At 36.7% G+C, this 20146-nt stretch overlaps 1 long non-coding RNA gene across 2 annotated transcripts in view; it reads right to left on the bottom strand.

Moving 5' to 3' along the window:
• Positions 1–17420: 17420 nt before the first annotated feature.
• Positions 17421–20146, bottom strand: part of LOC147582056 (uncharacterized) — an 83689-nt gene continuing 80963 nt past the window's right edge. For both annotated transcript variants that reach the window (XR_015249832.1, XR_015249833.1), the window contains one exon: positions 17421–17719. This is a non-coding gene — a long non-coding RNA (uncharacterized LOC147582056). The remainder of the gene's footprint in view (positions 17720–20146) is intronic.

The following is a 20146-nucleotide window of genomic DNA, read 5'->3' as shown; positions in this document are numbered from 1 at the left end:
ACATTATTTATATTACAGAATCATATATGACATCAACAATAGTTCAAATAGTAGTTGTTCATTTATTCTCTCTAGAAATATCTTTATAGAAACAAAATAATAGACAGGAAAACTCAGCAGAGCTTGAAAATCTCAAGTAGCAGTGATCATTGTGGGGAAATTAAACTATTGAAATCTCTCCTTGAGCGGTGTAAAATATGTATGAGGAGAGATTGGTATGCTTAGTTTAAAAAATTGAATTCATATCCATTTCTGATTGATGTATGATAATCCATAATAATTAATAATATAGTTAGACGTATTCCTCTTTAAAAATTTAGTTAAAATTTGAAAGTCTACAAATGCTACTGAGTGCATTAGCTTTTACTGCCAGACAATATATCATGAGAAAAAAATTCAACCGAATGACTTTTCAGTGCAGACAACAAAAAGCTTTTATAAACACATTAATGACGGAAATAGTATTTTTCACTCAGTATGTACTGAGGCATAATAAAGTTAGGTCTTCAGCCCAAAATATATTGTTCTTCAGGGAAAAACAATCATTTAAACAGCCATTGATTTGTTACCTAGTGCCTTGACACTTTATGATGAGCCCCTTCAAAGCATGCTGATCTTACTTATCTGATAATAAATAATGCATATAGAAAAAGAAAAACTATTGTCTCGCAGGAAAACATTTGCCTTATCAAGTGCTGAAGGTTTTTTGTGTGTTCAACATATGCTCACAGATCAAAACATCATTGCATTACAAATGTTAAAATATTCATAAATTTGTTTTAATCATGTTTACTTAGAAATAAGCAGTGTTCATGTACATTATTCCCCCTAGCTTCAAATTATAGCATTTGCTATTCTTTTAGCACAAAATATTTTGAAAATTTCATAGCAATTTTGACACTTTAGAATAATTAACATCTCTATATTCAAGATAGCTATTGTAGTTTTTTTCTTAATCCTTGCAATAGAATAATAAAATATGAAATAACATACACAAAATTAAAACAAGGTTTTTATTTTATAGAAATAGAAACTAACTTTCACCTCACTTAATTAACAAAATATCTTTAATATTTATTCATAAACCCAGTGAGAACAAACATATAACATTTTGAAATAATATAATAACTTGTGAATATGAAATATAAGTGGTAAAAAAAATTTAAAAAATATGGGGTAAGTTAAATGCTTAAATAAGATAAAATAAACCTCTAAAGTTGAAAATTTAATTCCTCAGAAATCATGAGATGTTGACATTATGTTTTTGGTTTTTTTTCTTAAAATGGGTAATAGTTTGCAAAAGAACAGTAAGAACTCTTAAAGGCTCAGGGGCTTGAGTGACTTAGTTCATTGAGTGTCTGATTCTTGATTTGGCTCAAATCATAATCTCATGTTTCCTGAGATCGAGCCCTGTTTTGGGCTCTGTGCTTACAGTGTGGAGGCTGGTTGGGATTCTCCGTCTCCCTCTACCTCTGCCCCTCTAGGTACAAACAAGGTCTGAGAAACAGAATATTTAACTTATATATTGGAAAAATCCCTAGATTTTTGACTAAAACCAACTCAATCAATTAAAAATATAGGTAAAATGTTTTTCTAGATATACTCTGAATCTACGCCTTCATGACTGCTAGGATAATTTTATGGCATTTGGGTCATCTGTCAACTCTTTAACTTCCTTGGGCTTGTTATTTTTCCAGTGTCTGGGTATCTTTAAAATAATTCTGAATAAATTCATTGCATTCCACACACTACGGAAATCAGCATTTGAAGCATCCTATTCAGGATACAATCCAAGAATATTTATATAGTTCTTGATAAACCTAATCAAGTGTCTTAGTCCCGGATAGATAGGCAACATTTTAAATATCAGAATCTGTATTTGTATCTCAGGATTTGCTAAATGGCATAGGAGATGTTAAAGACTATTTTCCATGCATGAAACTGTATTTCTATAGGATTTATTAGAAAAATGATCCAGGTTCCAGTTTACAGACAGGATATAAGAATTTAGCAACAAAGTAGTAGTCTTCTGAGTGGTGTTCTAAGTCCTGAGTTTCATTTGGCTTGGTGCCCCAGAACTGCACCCTTATGAAAATTGCTTGTCACAGTACTTATGAGCAGAGAGCAGGGACTTCCCTAAGCTTACATCAAAAAATGAAACAGTTGTTTTGTGCTTAGTTGCTCATTAATATTTGTCACTTTAATAGGGTTTAGTCAAGGTTTTATTTTCAATGCAGCATGTCAATTCCTAGTCAGGTAGACAAAAGGAAAAATATAGCCTTTACCTAGTTCTTATTCTGGGGGCTCTTGACTTACTCAAAAGAGTCTGACAATTACAACCTTTTTTAAAGTAGTTTATTGTAGAGCCCAAAGTAGCACCAATATAGGAATTTTGTCTATAATGAAAAAAAAAATAACAATGAAAAAATTATGTGTGCTAATAAGAATACCTTTGTTTCTGGGGCGCCTGGGTGGCGCAGTCGGTTAAGCGGCCGACTTCATCCAGGTCACGATCTCGCGGTCCGTGAGTTCGAGCCCCGCGTCAGGCTCTGGGCTGATGGCTCAGAGCCTGGAGCCTGTTTCCGATTCTGTGTCTCCCTCTCTCTCTGCCCCTCCCCCGTTCATGCTCTGTCTCTCTCTGTCCCAAAAATAAATAAATAAACGTTGAAAAAAAAATTAAAAAAAAAAAAAAGAATACCTTTGTTTCCATATTTGTTATATAGTATCAGATTATTGAATGGAGTGGCTGGGCTAGATAAGGGGGTATGAATTAATGCTCAATAGAAGTTCTGAATTCTTAGGAGGTAAGGTAAAACAGGAGAGTTTAGAGGTTGCAGCTGTGAACCCACCACTCTTGATCAACAAAAGCAGCTTCTGATACAGTGTAGTCACATCAAAACAGGAGTTTAACTTATTAAAATTAAATTTTACATAAGTCAATGAACACATACTCAGAGGAAAATGGGAGATACTGGTAGGTGTTTCTCTAAAATTTCTGTGTATTGTTTATTCGGTGGGTATCTTACAGCCTTGATGGTGATTCTAGAATTTGAAGAAATACATTTTTGATATGGCTTCTCTATTCAAACCAACCACTAGTGCAAAACCAAAGACATATCAACTACACAGCGATGTAGGAAAATGAAAGTTTAAGAAGTCCATGAACTAAAAATCTTTCCATTTTGCAGTATGCTTGTTGAGTTGTTAAAGCTGAGGTTGCTCTTGGTGATGTTTTCCAGAGCCATAGTTACCTCTCATGTAAGGGCATGAATGACCTAAACATTTTGCCAGATTCCTCAGTGGCCCAGCAGCAGTTATGGAGAAGTCCAGCCCATGCATGACTGGCCTCAGTGATGAGTCCTCTGAGGTATATATCAAGTCTTTGAGCTTTATATCACAGAACTTCTTCAGATATGGGAGAAAAGTCAACCTACAGGCAACCTGAAGTTCCCGTAAAGATTCAGGTAGTCAGATTTTAGTTCTCAGTGTCAGTAAGAAGAGAAGGAGAAAAAATACATATATATGTGTTCGAAGGATGATAGTCAGATACTGAAAGAAACTGGAAGAATTGACTTTTTGTCAAAGATTGACACTGGGTGCAAGATCACAGATTTTGATCCAATTTATGCATAGGTAACAAAATGTTTTTCATATCTATCATTTCCTTGCACATGACAAAGAGGGGCAAAATAGCTCCAAGACAGTGAATAGGGCCAGAATCTGGTAATCCACTAGAGTGTGCTATAGTTTTTCACTGAAACAAAATTTCTCCGTATAGTCACCCCCTTTTAGATCAAAGATAATGCCAAAGAAAGGTTATTCTTGATAATAAAACAAGGCTGATCTCATTAGGATTCAACCTGATTATTTAGATAAGTACAGCAAGAATGGTAATTTAATACATAGGCCTCTATAAATTTGTTTTGCTAGATGTTTCAATAAGGATCTCAGATTCAAGTTTTAAAAGTCTCTTGAAGCTAGGAAGCCAAGCCAAAAACTCATCCTAAGATTTAACCTGTGGTACCAATCAATTTGGGTAAATTACTTTCTTCACAATGACCTCAAAATTTTTTAAGGTTCCTGAATTTGCTAAGAAGTAACTTTCCTTTTCATCTGTAAGGTTGTGAACACTCCAACCTAGGACTGAGCCAGTTTTCCCAAGAGGGCTTTATAAGCATTGGCTCCATGAAGGCAACCATAGTTTTTTAGAAGTGTCTAGTCATATCTGAGTCAACTATCCTTCTTAAGTATGACATTGAACTCAAAGCCTTGGTTATATAACCAATGTTTCCAATATGTTCTGTTAACCAGGAGGCCAGATTCTTCTTGAACCCATGTAGATAAGAATATAAGAGATTACAAATTCTGGAGGGGATCAAGCAGGGAGAAAAAACATAAATGTTTCATTTCCATTTACAAAAGCACAGTATATTAAATTGTTATGAGTTATAGGTAGCTTCAGAGAAAAGAGAAAGAGGTTCCTTATTTCAAAAAAATTGGCCATTAAAGTGTCAGCAGTATTCCAAATGAAACCCATTATCATCCTTCATCAGATCTTTCAGTCCTGTGCAATTAATTCTTGTTTCAACCATCTTGGGTTAGCAGTCTAATGAATCCATCAGGTTCTCAATTAGAATTCTCGGAACCCTGACTTCATTCAGTGGTAGGGTCTTACAATTATTTAAGCAGTGACATCAGAAACTGTGCTCACAAATACCTGGCACAGTCTTTACCATGGATCTCTGACAAAGTCCTTTTTTACTGAATTCTGGATTGTGGCTGATTGTAACCACAATCTTGGACATATTAGAGTAAAACAAAATAAAACTATCTGTATATTACTAATGATTTAAAATGACTGATAAAAGTTCAGTACAAAAATAAGCCAATTGACAAGGAAATTTGTTTCTGTGGCATGGTACATTTTGAAAAATAAATGTACTTATGACTGATAATGCTATACTGTTATTTAATATTAGGCAAATCATCATTAGGACTCTGATAATTAAAAATATTATGGATAGCAAGGATTGTGTTAGAGCTCTAGGAACTTTATTCAATTTCTGAAATACTTATATTAATGATGTTTTACCTAAATCTATAGGTAAATATTTAACCAATGGAAGGTGAAGTATTTCTTCTGATATGGCAACACTTCCTATGCATCTCATGACATATCAAATAAAGTTATTTTAATACCTCTCTTTTTCACAAACTGAAAGAACAAACCTTTTGTGATTTTCCAAGGATCCTCTAGAAATCTCAAAGACACGAGTGTGTGAAAATCTCTTTTTTCTATTAGGTGCAGAATCTTTGCCTTCAAGGCAGATAACTAAAAATGTAAAGAAGTGTCTTTTACAAACTCTTCCTAAGTGGAGACCAGTAGTCAAAAACATTTTTGTCATTGTAATGAAGAGAAAACCAAACTCTACTTTTGTTATGAGTACAATATTTTATGCTAAGTCTCATTTAGAAATATTACAAGTAAACCCATCAAACCTTAGCCAATGGTGACCATGGCAAGTAAAATCCTCTTTCTGAAAAATTTCCACAAATTTCCATATCAATTTAAGTATTTTTCTAAAGTTTCTCTTTCTCATTCTGGAATAAAATAGTTATTTTACTTCATGAAAAATTACCTTTTTTTTCTTAACAAAAATATATTGCATACTGTGTATACTTAATTTAACACAAGTCTCAGGTTTTAAATTACTAAAAAAAAATTCTTGAAAACTTTATGCAAGCTAACATACTATAAAATGTACTTACTATTAAAATAAATTTTCTTGGGCATCTGGGTGGCTCAGTCAGTTAAGCCCCCAACTGTGGATTTAAGCTCAGGTCATGATCTCACACTTTGTGGAATTGAGCCCCTCATTGGGCTCCACATTGACAACACAGAGCCTGCTTGGGATTTTCTCTCTCTCCCTCTCTCTCTCTCTGCCCCTCCCCTGCTCTCTCTCTCTCTCACACATAAATAAATAAATAAATAAATAAATAAATAAATAAATAAATTCCTTTTTTTCCCCTGTCTTTAAAAAAAAAAAAAAAAAAAAAAAACCCTTTAATTTTTGAGAGACAGAGTGAGAGTGAGGGAAGGGCAGAGAGGGAGACACAGAATCTGAAGCAGGCATACATACACATACAGACAGACAAAAATAACAACTTATAGCTTCAACTCTAAAATTTTAACTATGTTTTAGGAATAAACACAAAAATAAAAAGTTTACCGGTTTATATAAAAGATCTGACCCCTATCTTTCCCCCACTTCCGCATTTTTATGAGGAATGTTTCTGGAAATGGGACACGTTGATTTTGCTCCCCACCAATAATTGTGGAGGAAACCTCTAAGAGTTAATTCATCATGATGTATAATCTTATGGAGAATGTAGACTAAATTTCAAGTCAAGGACTGAGGAGAAACTAGGGGGACATCCTGGGGTCTCCAAAGTCCTTTTGAGTGGGTAAAACATTTAGCCTATTTGTTCTAATGGTTGCTGTTGGGATCCTTAAGCCTGTTGAGAGCCACTAATAGAGGAAGGGGAGTTAAACTGAAATGACTATAGGGAATTGAGGGGCTAGAGTGGGAAAAGAACCATCCAGCAAAGGTGGATAAAGGGATGGAGTAGGCAGAGGCATTGAAAAGGGTCAGATATTAAGATTCAAGGGAACTGCAGAAAAGATGGACAATAGTACCATTATCAGAGGTATTAGAATGAATTAGTGGTATAATAGCAAAGCACACAGTCACCAGGAGAAGAGGGAAAATGAGAGTGAGAGTTACCTATGGGATTAACAGCTAGTTAAACCAAAGAGAAAAAAAAAAAACAAAAAAAAAAAAAACAAAAAAAAAAAAAAAACTTTTGCTAGGGAATCTCTGGGTCAAAGGAAAAGAGGGAATAACCTGTATGATCTCCAGATGTGGGGAACCTAGGATATACAGAAGCGTCCACAGAGAAGGAGCAAAAAAAGAATAGTCTCTTTGTCTGAAAAAAATAAAAGTAATTTCTTGCCATATTTCAAACAAAAAGATGTCTGGAAAACTGGTTTGAGAATTGAACTCACTGAAGGATCCTTGAATTGCCTAGGAGCAAGGGAGTTCAAAAGACCCACAAGGCACCATAACCTATGTAGGGATGGTGGGAATCCATAGGTGTGGTTCAATTTTGATCCAAGTCATAGCACCAGGAACTATTAAAAAAAAACAAAAACAAAAAACTCTGTATATAAAGAAAGACTTTATTGTATTCAAAAGGCCTATTGCAAAATAGGTGACAGGAACTTTTACACTATGGGAGAGAGTCTGTTGCAATAGGGAGAATATTCTGATGAAGAGATCTGCTGGCATTGCAAAGATTAGACAGAAAGATCTTCTGTTTCATAAAAAAGGTCACTGAAGATTATGAAACCAAATTTAGGGAAATGGTATGAGCAAGGATGGCATGATTGAATGGTAAGGTCATTGAAGCTAATCTGGAAACCTGCCTGTTTTTGAGAGGGTCCATTATGGAAGGGTTGTTACAGTGGGTCAGGCAGAGGATAGGTCAAATTCAGGAGTAGGAGATGGTAGAGGATATTGACTAAAGTCAGGTGATAAGCATTTAGTTCTGATTAATTAGTGGGAGAAAAGCAGTTCAGCTATTCATTTACGAGATGATAGTTATGAATTTGTAGGTCTATGTCTGGTTTTGTCATAGATAAGCAAAGGGGACATCTGTGACTTTTAGCTGAGTCATATGGAAAAGAGTGTTTTTATTTGTTTGTTTTGTTTTGTTTTGTTTTTTTAATAGCAAGCCATGTCCAAGAACAAAATGAGGGAGAGTTTCCTTGACTGGCAGGTTTTCCATGATTACAAATCTCAGTAAATTCAACATTACCACCTGTAATCCTGTTGTCACAGATGCCATTGCTTCTGAATCATCTGCATTAGTTTTCTTCTCTCTGTCAAGATGAAAACCTTAAATGTCCATTGGAACAAGAAGGATAAATGGACACTAAGCTATTAAAGAATACCTTGCTTTTACTAAATGTCAGGCACATCTTAAGGAAATTCTCTGTCTCGAAATCTTACTGTCTCAAATCTGATTTGCCAAAATTAAATTCAAGCAAGATTATTTTCTCATTTCTATGCCCTGACATGTGCCATATGGATCGTGGATTTAAAGTCATACTGGGGAAGCTGAGGATTGGGAGTGTGTATTTTAAAGATGGAATTAATAGTGTGGACACAGAATAGCGAACATAAACAAGTGATTGGTACACTCAAATTTGCTTTTGAGGTACCACAAACCCTGAAGATGAAGTCAGATCACATTCCAGAATATCAGTTAAAAATCAAGAGAAAAAGTAAGATGAGATGCTAAGGACGAGCAAGGTCCAATTTTGTCACAGAGCATGGACAGAAATAAAGTGAATACAATTGACAGTAGGGCATCATTAAGTGCATAATTTCAAGAGAACTTATAAGCCCTGCAAGGCCAAGAATAAAGTCTAGATGTTTAAACTGGGGAATGGAACCATATGCAAAAATAGGGTTTAAGGATATAGGCAACCAGGGGGGTTGAATTTGGATACAAAGAAGTAGACGGGAATCAAGTAAGTGACATGAGGACTGTGGAGTTGAAGATTTGGAACTGATGGCACACTTACACAATGAAGTCAGAGCATGACCATAGCCAAGCCAATTTTTGGGTTTCTCTTTTGCTTTCGATAGTTATTATTCTGGGGGTCCCTGGGTGGTTCAGTTGGTTAAGTGCCTCACTTTTGATCTTGGCTCAGGTCATGATCTCACAGTTTCGTGAGTTGGAGCCATGGAGCCTGCTTGGGATTCTCTCTCTCTAAAATAAATAAATAAATACATACATACATACATACATACATACATACATACATAAAATAATAATGATTATTCTTCTGTCAAGAAGGAACCATACTTTTTAGTTAACACTGATTATAGAGAAAGCACAATGTAAGGGAACACTTACAGAGTTTTCAAACTTCTATTTTTGCATAGTATTTAAAGCTTTGACTTCTACTTTTTAGACACTTAATTCTTTATATCCTCAAGTAATTGAAAGTTACATGATGATTTAACAAACAATATCAAGCAAGGGTTTTTCATTGTAGTATGTTAACCAAAAAGGTAATTATTTGATTTGATTCTTCTCTTTTTTTTTAAGTTTATTTATTTATTTTGAGAGCGAGAGAGAGAGACAAACAGAGAGAGAGAGAGCATGGGAGGGGGAGGGGCAGAGAGAGAAGGGGAGGGGCAGAGAGTGAGGGAGAGGAAGAATCTCATGCAGGCTCTGTGCTATCAGCACAGAACCCCATGCAGGGCTCAATCTCATGGACTGTGATATCATGACCTGAGCCAAGATCAAAAGTGAGGCACTTAGCCAACTGAACCACCCAGGCACCCCTGTTTGATTCTTCTTAATAAGAAAAATGTTACCATATTACATTCCCATGAGAAAAAGATCTGTCACCTGGACAATTTGGAAGTTCCATACTCCGTTGTAATACCCCAAAGTTTACACTTTAAGGACAGTCCATGATCACATTCCCAAATATGTCATGTCCTACCTTTCTCCTTCTCTTTTCCTTCTCTTTTTTCTGTCCCCAGCCCTCCACCCTCACTCTCAAACCCTAGCGAGAAAATGTAGAAGATAAATTTAAAGTAAATTTAGTAACAATTTTCTGTCTGTCACGTGTTGTTAACTACACTGAATAAAGATACTATATGAAGAAGGACCTGGTCTGCAGTCTGGTATATAGCATCGTTTATCTTTTGCTTTACTTTCTCAAAATACCAAATTTTTCACAACCAAAAAGTCCACCTACAAGAAAACTATTTATATTGTCCTTTCATTATTTTTATTTTATTTAGTTTAGTTTAGAATAATACTACTGCACCAGCATTTGTAATGCTTTACAAGCATGTGACTTGATACATTTCTTTTTAAAGAGGATCTGATGACCAGAACAAGGAAGAAAGCAGCAAACAACCTAATGCATTCTGATCTATTCCTGGCCTGGGGAAAAATACCCTGGTTCCTATTCCCACATTTTCTGGCAGCTTAAATAAGTAGTCACAGTACTGCTTGTCTACCACCTACTGGAGAATAGGAGGAATCAAAGGAAGGGACTGGATAATATGATTCCAAATCACACCCAGGAGACTATGGAGCTGCTGTTCTCTTATACACAAAGCTGTGCTCTACTGGGGACATGGGGCCTTAAGAAGAAGGTTATTTAAGGCCCAAAGCATAAATGAAACTGTTGGAAATGGAAAAATCCAATAAGCCAAAAGGCTGAGTTAACCTGCCTGGTGGAGTGTGAAGTGTGGCTGCTCTTGGCAGAAGCAGTGAATTCTGGGCTTTCTGTCAGTATTATCAATTTGACTTCCCTTTGAATATCTCTATCAAAACCTTGCCCCAGATAAATTGTAAATCAATTGACCAAGGTAATTTACTTATCCTGAGTCGGATGTTTGTGTATGGTAATTTTGCCTCCAGAAAAGGAAGCAGCCTGCTTGTGGTTTGCTAACCATTTGGCAGCCGGGAGAAAACTATCAGGTCACCGGCCAATAATGCAGTCACAACAGTAAATGTGGGGCGGCAATTAGAGAAAGCAGGAAAAAAGGATGAAGAGCATTACCCTCCCAGTGGGAAAGAAATGTGGCGGAATTGCCAGGACTATCTCTGAGGATTAATAGAATTTGTTCTGATGACAAGTTGGTCACGATAATTATTCCCACCTCTTTGTAGCTTTTCAATTGCCATGACCCTCCTGTGGCAGCTTATGGAGAAAAGTTGGCGTAAAAATTAAGGGTACTGATTATTATAACTAGATAAATATAGGGATAACAATTCTATTCAATTAAAGGCCTTGGCAAGGTGGCCTAAAATACATCACAAAGAGAATAAACGTTCAAAACCACCTTATACAAATATCTGAATTTGCATTCAGAAAAATGAAACATGATCATTATAGCCAAATCAGAACTCTCCAGAGGTGAAGTAAGAGCCAGTGTCCATGAAAGTAATTACAAGAAGTGATGACAATTCTAAATGGCAAGCAAAATGATTTGAAATTTTGTGTTCTAATATGCACTTTCGTATTAAGTCTGATATCATTTTAGTTAGAAAAGGCAGTTTCATTAGAAGGCAAGAACTTGGACCATTCTTTTCACTGTCCCATCCCTAACATCTGACATTCTTCCTAGATTCAAAGAGGCTCATAAAACCTCTTTGAATAAATAGATGAATTATGTGATCATCGAGTAAATGCATGGGTGGATGAATATAAGCAATAAATAATAGAGCTGTTAAAAATTCCCTTAAAAATCTTAGAACACGAAGAGGGATACCATGAAATTAACCCTTTAGAAATTACATTACTAGGTGTCATTTTCGTCATGGTTCAGTTTTAATTTTTGAAACAAAAAAACATTAAAACATAGGTACAGCCCAAAACATATGACTATATAGTTCTTTTATCTTAGTTGCAGAAAATACTATGTGAAAGTGATGAATGATGTTTTTCACATCTGTACATCTGGCAGTTCCCCTTCCCCCTTCCCTTTTCGTTCTCTTCATTTTGTTTTGCCACCTTCTAGTTTAGCATACTTACATGTCCTTTTTTTTTCTTTCATTTCATCCCTTTTTGTTTTCTCTCCTCTTTCCCATTCATATTCCACCTCTCTCCAATTCGTTCTGAACTGCATCAAAAGATCTCCCTGGGCAAGAAGATATACCATTTTACTCACTCTTCCTCCAAATGACCATGACCTTTAAATATTCATCATGTTGCCTCCCTGGCCTGGCAACTCCTCCTGCCATTCTCCTTTTCTCTTCCTAGTCATTCCTACCCACGCTAGAGGACACAGTAAAACTATTTTCTCTAAACAACACTGCCAGTCTCAAAAGAGAATTGCCTATTCCCTTCCTTTGAGGCTTTGCCATATAGTGAAAAGCCTGTATCCCAGCACCTACCATGTATCATTAATATTTATTCCTGTGTCTCCTTTCAGTTTGTGATTTCCTAAAAGTAACGGTTATAACATGTTCATCTTCTATAATATGTTTAGTCTAGTTCCTGGCACATAGTAGGTGCTCAATAGTTGAAAAGATGCATGAAAACGTTAGAGTATTCAGAGGGTTGAGATTTGATCGACATAGACACTTTATATTAACAGTTACTAACTCGAAATCCAAAAGTCACTCTGTTTTTATAACATTAAACAAAATTAAAATTTGAATGGATTATTTAAGTGCTAAAGAAATACAAGGATAATTTGCTAAAATGCAAATGAGACAAATCCAAAGCTGACATCTCTTCATACATTTTTCTAACTTGTACAACTTATTCATGAATGTATATAATATATGTATATTTAAGTAAAATCTGCACATGAAAGACTTTATAGAAACTGAAATAATGCTTTCACATTATTAACTGTGAATATTTGTGTGTAATGTGTCCGATTAACTCGAATCCTGACTAGAATTTATTTCACTACATAGCATTATCCTCTTCCTATTCATTTCAGCCTCTCTTGTATTTTCTGGACCCATTGCATTCAGTGCCAGTGCATCTGATTGGACTGTAAAACATGAAATGTGTAGCTTGAAAACACAGCTGGAGCCAATGCCATTCTTTAGCCAGCTGGCATGAGCCATTGCTGTAGAAAGCAGCTGACTTCTGTTTTGATAGAGTAAGCATTCCAACGTGTGCTGCTTGTAATTCACTCACCATCCAACAAACAAATTAGTCTAGAAAAGAAATATATCAACCACTGAGGGGAATGGGATTGATTGATAAATAGGCTATCACTCCCCTTTGCTCATGGTACATAGCGTATTTCTAACGCTTTTAGCAAAGAAGTTTACACTGCTTACAGTATTTTCATCCCCCAGGCAAGATATCAGTAGGAAAGAAAACACTTGAAATTTTTTAGGAGTCAAGGAAGAAGAGGGTTGAGAAAAACGTAGACAATATACTTCATGTATGCGTCATGAATCTATCTATCTGTATCTAGTTAGCTAGCTAGCTATCTGTCCATCTATGTATCTATCATCTATGTATCTATCATCTCTAATTTCTGTCAATTTATAATTTCTAATTATAGCTATATCTGTTCATTTATCCACACCGCTCTCCTCCGTCTCTCCAAGTATCACTCTGTTTACATTATATCTCCATCTATCCAACTATCCGTCTCCCCATCCATTTATACACCCATCATCTATCTATCTATCTATCTATCTATCTATGTATCTCTCATCATTCAATCTTTGCGTAAATTTCTCCAGGAACAAAAAAACTCACCATTCTACCTCATAGCCTATTCTCTAATTGTCTACATTTATTTACCTTAGAAAGTTCATTGTATTTTTATGATCTCAATTCATTAGTCATGGCTTTGCTCTCCAGAGCAGTACAAAATGAATCCACTACCCACTTCCATCTGAAAAAAAATCTCTAGATTTATGAAGAGAGTTAATATTTTTCTCCACCTGTTTTGTTCACTACCCTAAATAAATCTCCTCTTTTCACAGGATGCAGTTTTCCACTGTTGTACCATAATACTCCTTTGCTGAGCATGCTCAAAATTCATCACTGTCCCTTTTATTTAAATTCCTGTGCCAGATTTAGAAACAAAGAAATCTTAGAACTGTGGCTTATGTTGGATTCATTTCCTAAATATTGAGATTAATTTATGATTAATGGGGTATGAAAATGTCCCTTTTCATATTATATTATTTGTTTATTGCTGCTTAATACATCATTATAATCTTAGCAACTTAAAATAGCACACATTCATTATCTCATTGTTTCCATGAGTTAGGAATCTCAGCTCAGCTTAGCTGGACCCTCTGCTCTAGATATCATAAGGCTGCAATGTGTGTCCTCATCAAACAGTGTTCTCGTCTGGAGCCTCAACTGGGAAGAATCCATTTCCAAGCTTACTTGGGTTGTTGGCAGAATTCACTTCCACGTGTCTACAGAACTTCCTTGGCCTCTTGCTGGCTGATAGGTAGAGACCTCTCTCAGGGCCTGGAGGCTTCCATTAGCAACTTGCTGTGTGAGCTTCCTAAAATGGATGCATATGTCTTCAAAGCCAGCAAGGGAGAAATCTCTAGAGCAAGTCTACTGGCAAAATGAAATCTTCTAGATAACAGAGTCGTGGGAGTCCCATGACCTGTGCCATATTCTGTTGGTTAGAAACAAGTCACAGATCCCACCTACATTTGAAGAAAGAAGATTAAAATAAACATTTGATCACTAGGAAGCAGAGATCATAGGGGGCCTCTCTGAGTCTTATACTAGACGTGTAATGAATCGAAGTAGCATCAAGTGATATAGCATCTGAGTACATGGCAGTGAGTTATTTTTAATGTCTCATAGAACTTAGAAAACAAAAGTGTCATAAAGCTTCTTCATTTTCCTGAGAGTAGAGTCTGAGTGCTGGCAGATGTGGTGCATTTACCTTAGTTCTTCAAACCTGTCTGTATTCAGCCCTTTTCCATTCAATGTTACAGGGCCTGTTCACTGTGAACAGTGCTTACTTTGCTAACTACTTGAATCTAAGTTCAACCGTGTTACCTGTTATGTAAATTTGATAGGGCTGTCAGAACGACTGCCACAAATTTGGTGGACTAACACAACAGACATTCATTCTGTCAAGTTCTGGATGGCAGAAGTCCAAAATCAAGGTTGTCAGCAGGGTTACAACTGCTCCCAGAGCCTCTCGGAAGAACATTTCCTTGCCTCTTCCGGTTGGTAATGGCTTCAAGCATTCCAGTCTCTGCCTCTATCTTCACAGGGCTTACTCCTCTTCGTCTGTGTCTGTCCCTCTTCTCTCTGAGTACACTTGTCTCTAGATTTAGGGCTCACCAGCCACAACAAGCCGGAGTGATCTCATCTTGAGTTCTTTGAACAGTTACATCTGCAAAACCTTTTTACCAAATACCTTCACACTCACCCGTTCTGAAATGTGGACATCTGTTTTTAGGGACCACTATTCAAAGTACCACATCTGCTTTGGCCAATGACAGGCTTAGCAGATGTGAGGCGACCTAGCGCTTGGGAAATCGGGCTTCCTCTCTTGCACATCACCGTGAAAAGTGTGTACTGCAGCTAGGTATCTGGCCATAGGAGCAGGCAACCATGTTGGTGTTCCAGATATGGTATCCCAGTCAAATCCAGACAATAACTGGACCGCAGCTTATTTGCAGGTACAAGATAGAGTCCAACTAACTAAGTAGAAAAACCCAAGAAGGCCCTATCAAGACCGTCTAAACTCGATAAATGTGCAAGAAATAAATACGTACGACTGCATGCCACTGAAGTTGTGTGGTTGCTTGTTGGGCAACGGCTGATTAACCATGTGTGGATGTATGCATGGAGGTAGGACGGAGGTAGGTATGCAGTTTCGAATCCCTTTTATTCTTCAGGACTCATTCTGTGCTGTACGTTCCTATCCTCTCTCCTTACTTCAGAAATAAAAGTTTCCACTTCTGACTCTTGTATTTTCTCTGAGCAAACCTTGCTCCCAGAAAAGTGTCTGCCACAATGAATCCATGCTACTATGAAAATTTAAGCCCTTTAAACTTGTCTCAGGGTCATTTAATTTGTCATCAATAAGATAAAAGCTATGAGACCGAAACCGTTACTATGCCTGTTTCAACCCACAAGGACACTGAGACACAGATGGTTGAAGTAAGTTGCCCAGTCACTCAGTTTGTAAGCGGCACAGCTTTGTATAATCCAGACACCCCGAGTTCCAAAGTCTCTCTTCCAAACCTATGCGTTCTCGTACCCAGGATGATTGTGTAAGACGCTGCTCTTTTACTTGTGCCAAGCATTAGTGACAGGAGGCAGATGGAGAAAGGCTATTTTGGGAAGGGATTCCTGAAATACAGAATTTAAAAGTAGTTTCATAAGACCTTTAGGAAAGCTGGGGGTCTACGTTTCTACTATGGTTCTTACCTCTATCCAGTCCAACCCTATTAACACTAATGCAAGAATGTGCCTTTTATTATTAGCCACGTGCCCCGTGATAGCCCACTGAATGTTCGTGGAAGTCAAAATCCTTTTTAAAAATCTATAATCTGTAGGGGCGCCTGGGTGGCGCAGTCGGTTAAGCGTCCGACTTCAGCCAGGTCACGATCTCGCGGTGCGTGAGTTCGAGCCCCGCGTCAGGCTCTGGGCTGATGGCTCAGAGCCTGGAGCCTGTTTCCGATTCTGTGTCTCCCTCTCTCTCTGCCCCACCCCCGTTCATGCTCTGTCTCTCTCTGTCCCAAAAATAAATTAAAAACGTTGAAAAAAAAAAATTAAAAAAAAAAAAAAAAATCTATAATCTGTTTCATGTTCCCTAAGCACTCAGTCATATATATTAGCTTAGATTTTCCCCTCACAGTGTGGTTGGCATGGTGTAAATATTGCCTGATCTAGCCTTATAGAGTGTGTATGTAGTTGTCACTAGCATTTATTGATTTTTCCATTCGCTTAGGTTCACAGTGCACGTTAACACAAATTTAACACTAATGCACCATCCACATTCTTTGCAATACATGTAGAATAGAATTGAAATAAAGAGATTAAAATTTGAATGTTCAAATATACATTGTATATGCCAGGGGTGAACAAAGCAATTTTAATGTGTTAGGACAAAATTATTGTGTAATGTAAAGATAAAAGGAGAGACCTTGGACGTGGATCTAATTGTTTTTCACTCCTGGCTCCATTATTCACTTGGTGTTGGACCTTGAGCTTGCAACTTACTTCTTTTAACTACAATCTTCTCTTCTGTATAATATGTGTAATAACTCCTATTAATGGTGATGAATATAAATTATTTTCATCACCTGAAAAAAAGGTTTCTGTTATCACGAAATGTCCTTCGTATCTTTTACCTCTTTCTCCTCCTAAAACTCTGACATATTTACTGTTGACCTCTTGGTGGCTGTGACACAATGTTTTTTCTACTGCCATCCTTATTATAAAATGGAAATAAAGTTAATAGATACTAATATTAGTGGTATCCCTATGATCCCAACTTTGGAGAAAAAGGCACTATCATTCACTTTGCAAACTGACTCTAAACTCTTACTCTGAGGATTTTTTCTGAACGAAGTTAGTCTTTTAGTCTCACATCTATTGTAACACTGCTAAGATTACATTTTATTTTTGTGTATGTGTGATTACCCTATAAAATGTAAAGGATTTTTAAAAAATATATTTCAAAAATTCCAGGGGTAGGAAATACTTACATAATGAGGATTTTGTCAGGAAACAAAATTATATTCATTTTTTTTTATTTAGCAGTTCTCAAAGTGTTTTCCCTAAGGACCTCCTTCACATATTTTAAAAATAAATACTTTAAGCATTAAAAAAAAAAACACAAAACAACAACAACAACAAAAACACCTACCCCACACACTTTACAAGGTTGAGGAATATGAGCAGTTTTTGCTTATGTGGATTAAATTTATCACTATTTATTGTATTAAAATTAAAATTGATTAATTCTTGGGGCGCCTGGGTGGCTCAGTTGGTTAGGTGTCCAACTTCGGCTCAGGTCATGATCTTGCGGTTTGTTGAGTTCGGGTCCTATGTCGGTCTCTGTGCTTACAGCTCGGAGCCTGCAGCCTGCTTCGGATTCTGTGTCTTCCTCTCTCTCTGACCCTCCCCACTTGTGCTCCATCTCTCTGTCTCTCAAAAATAAATAAATGAAAAAAAATTAAAAAGATACATAAAATTGCTTAATTCTTAAAATATCTATTGATTAATTTGAAATAAAAATAAGCTCATTTCATGTTACATATTTTGATTTAAAAAAAAAACTTATTCTCAAAAATAAAAATCGAATTGAAAGGAATCCTGCCAGTTTACATTTGTGCAAATAGACTAATGTCTTACTTAACTGAAGACAACTAGATTCTCCTATATGTTTCTGCATTCGTTTCATTGCAGTATTTTGTTTTGGGTGACATACTTCTTTAAAAATCCAGACTTGTATGCCTTAAACTTATGAGTCAAAAAACCCAGACTTGCATAAAACAAGGCATTTCCATCATTTGATATTCACCTTATCGTCTGGCAGCATTTTGGCTTGACTGGTCCTTTACTTCAATGGGTAACAAATCTTTGTTTCCATACGATCCTCTTAATTGAGTCACTTTGCACCCCTTGTATAGCAGCAATGTAATTTTCTCTTGGGAACCAAGACTGTTGTGGACTGAATATTTGGAGCCCATATACATGGATGAAGGAACTAGAGCTCTCTCTTAGCCATGTGAGCACACCGCAAAAAGGGGGTTCTCTGTAAGCAAGGAAGACAACAATCCACAAAAGTTCAGTCTTACTGGAACTCTGAGCTCAGAATTTACAGCCTCCAGAACTGTGAGAAATAAATATTTGTTATTTAAGCCACTCCATCTCTGGTATTTTGTTATACAGCAGCCCAAGCTGACTAAGACAAAAATCAATCACTCTAGACAGAAAAGTAACTCCCATGTTTACATTTTTGATCCATGAGAAGCCCAGTGTATCCAGTGGAAAGTTTCAGCAATCAGTTTAATAAAATTAAAGATATGTTAGCTGGTGGAAGCTTTTCTCCTTTGGAAAGTGGAAGCTTCCAAACTCACTAAGTCATGGTTGAAGCAGCCAAAACAAACAAACAAACAAAAACAAAAACAAAAATATAAACATAAATAGGTAAGTATTTATAATTGGGGCCATTCCTACCTTCATTTCCTAATACCCATTGCCCTCAACTCTGACTATGGAACAAGTGTCATGTGTTGGCTGCTAGTTTAAGATAATACCATATTCTATTGGTTAACACTCCAACCTCTCAAAATGTCTCCCATCTGGTTTCATAACCGAACTTTCAAGAGGCCATTTCACTGTTCTATCAGGTTGGCTGCTACTGGGTATAGGGTACATAGTAAGACCAGTTGCCTGGGTATGGACCCATTTCCTAATAATATCATGGTGAAATGAGTTCCCTTATCAGAGGCAGTGTTGTATAGGGTTAACGTGGTAATGAATGAAACAATTAATAAGTAAATAAATGATGACGCTAGCAGAATTGTTTGAGTCTTGGAAAGAAAAAACATACTTAGATTAGTTATGCTCAAGAGGATAAACATCTGCCTCTTCAGTGAATAAAGGGTTATCTTGTAATCATTTCTTACCAAGCTGGTTAACAGTTCTATCTGGGAGTCGTGCAAAATCAAGAACTCAGTATCGTTTTCTGCTATTTACAAGTTTGGTACTCAGCAAGGGTGGCTAGTCAGGTCAATTTGAGTTAGGTTGAAACACATTGTGATGGGGGCGCCTGGGTGGCTCAGTCGGTTAAGCATCCGACTTCGGCTCAGGTCATGATCTCCCGGTCCATGAGTTCGAGCCCCGCCTCTGGCCCTGTGCTGACAGCTCAGAGCCTGGAGCCTCTTTCAGATTCTGTGTCTCCTTCTCTCTGACTCTCCCCCATTCATGCTCTGTCTCTCTCTGTCTCAAAAATAAATAAACATTAAAAAAAATTTAAAAAAAAGAAACGCATTGTGATGAAATCTTATTCTCTAACCCTATTGTTATGGCTTCTTTGTACGTGGGTTCACTGAGCAAACACCCGAGTAGACGAGTAAAAATGATTAGCGTACAGAGAATTGTTCCTCTTGTCTAACTGATTATTTAGATTGGAAGACCTCTTCTGTTGCCTATTCCAAGAAGTTCATCTACATACTTATTTTTCAGACCTCATTGTTGCCAATCTGTTAAGTTTATTCTATTTATTCTACTTGTTCTAAATAAGTCACTGAATGGCTACACAACTCTGTCAACCATTACCCAGGAGGTAGTACTAATCCATTCCTCAAGCATCTAACTTACAAAGTGAAAAACAAGATGTCCTGTGTTTACGTTTTATCTTCTGAGAAAATGTGCTTCACTACTGTCATTCAGTATACCATGTAGAAGCATCTGTAATGCCATGCTTTATCCTTTTTCTGTTTAAAGAAAGCTATTGGGATTCCTGGGTGGTTCGGTCAGTTGAGCGTCCAACTCCTGATTTCGATTCAGGTCATGATCCCAGGATTGTGGGATCATTCCCTACATCAGGCTCTTCACTGAGAGTAG

This window comes from Puma concolor, chromosome B1 (assembly GCF_028749965.1).
Source record: "Puma concolor isolate L17-30 chromosome B1, mPumCon1.1.hap2, whole genome shotgun sequence".
Classification (NCBI taxonomy): Eukaryota; Metazoa; Chordata; class Mammalia; order Carnivora; family Felidae; genus Puma; species Puma concolor.
The sequence above is the reverse complement of the archived record's forward strand: the minus strand, read 5'-3'. Positions and strand labels throughout refer to the sequence as shown.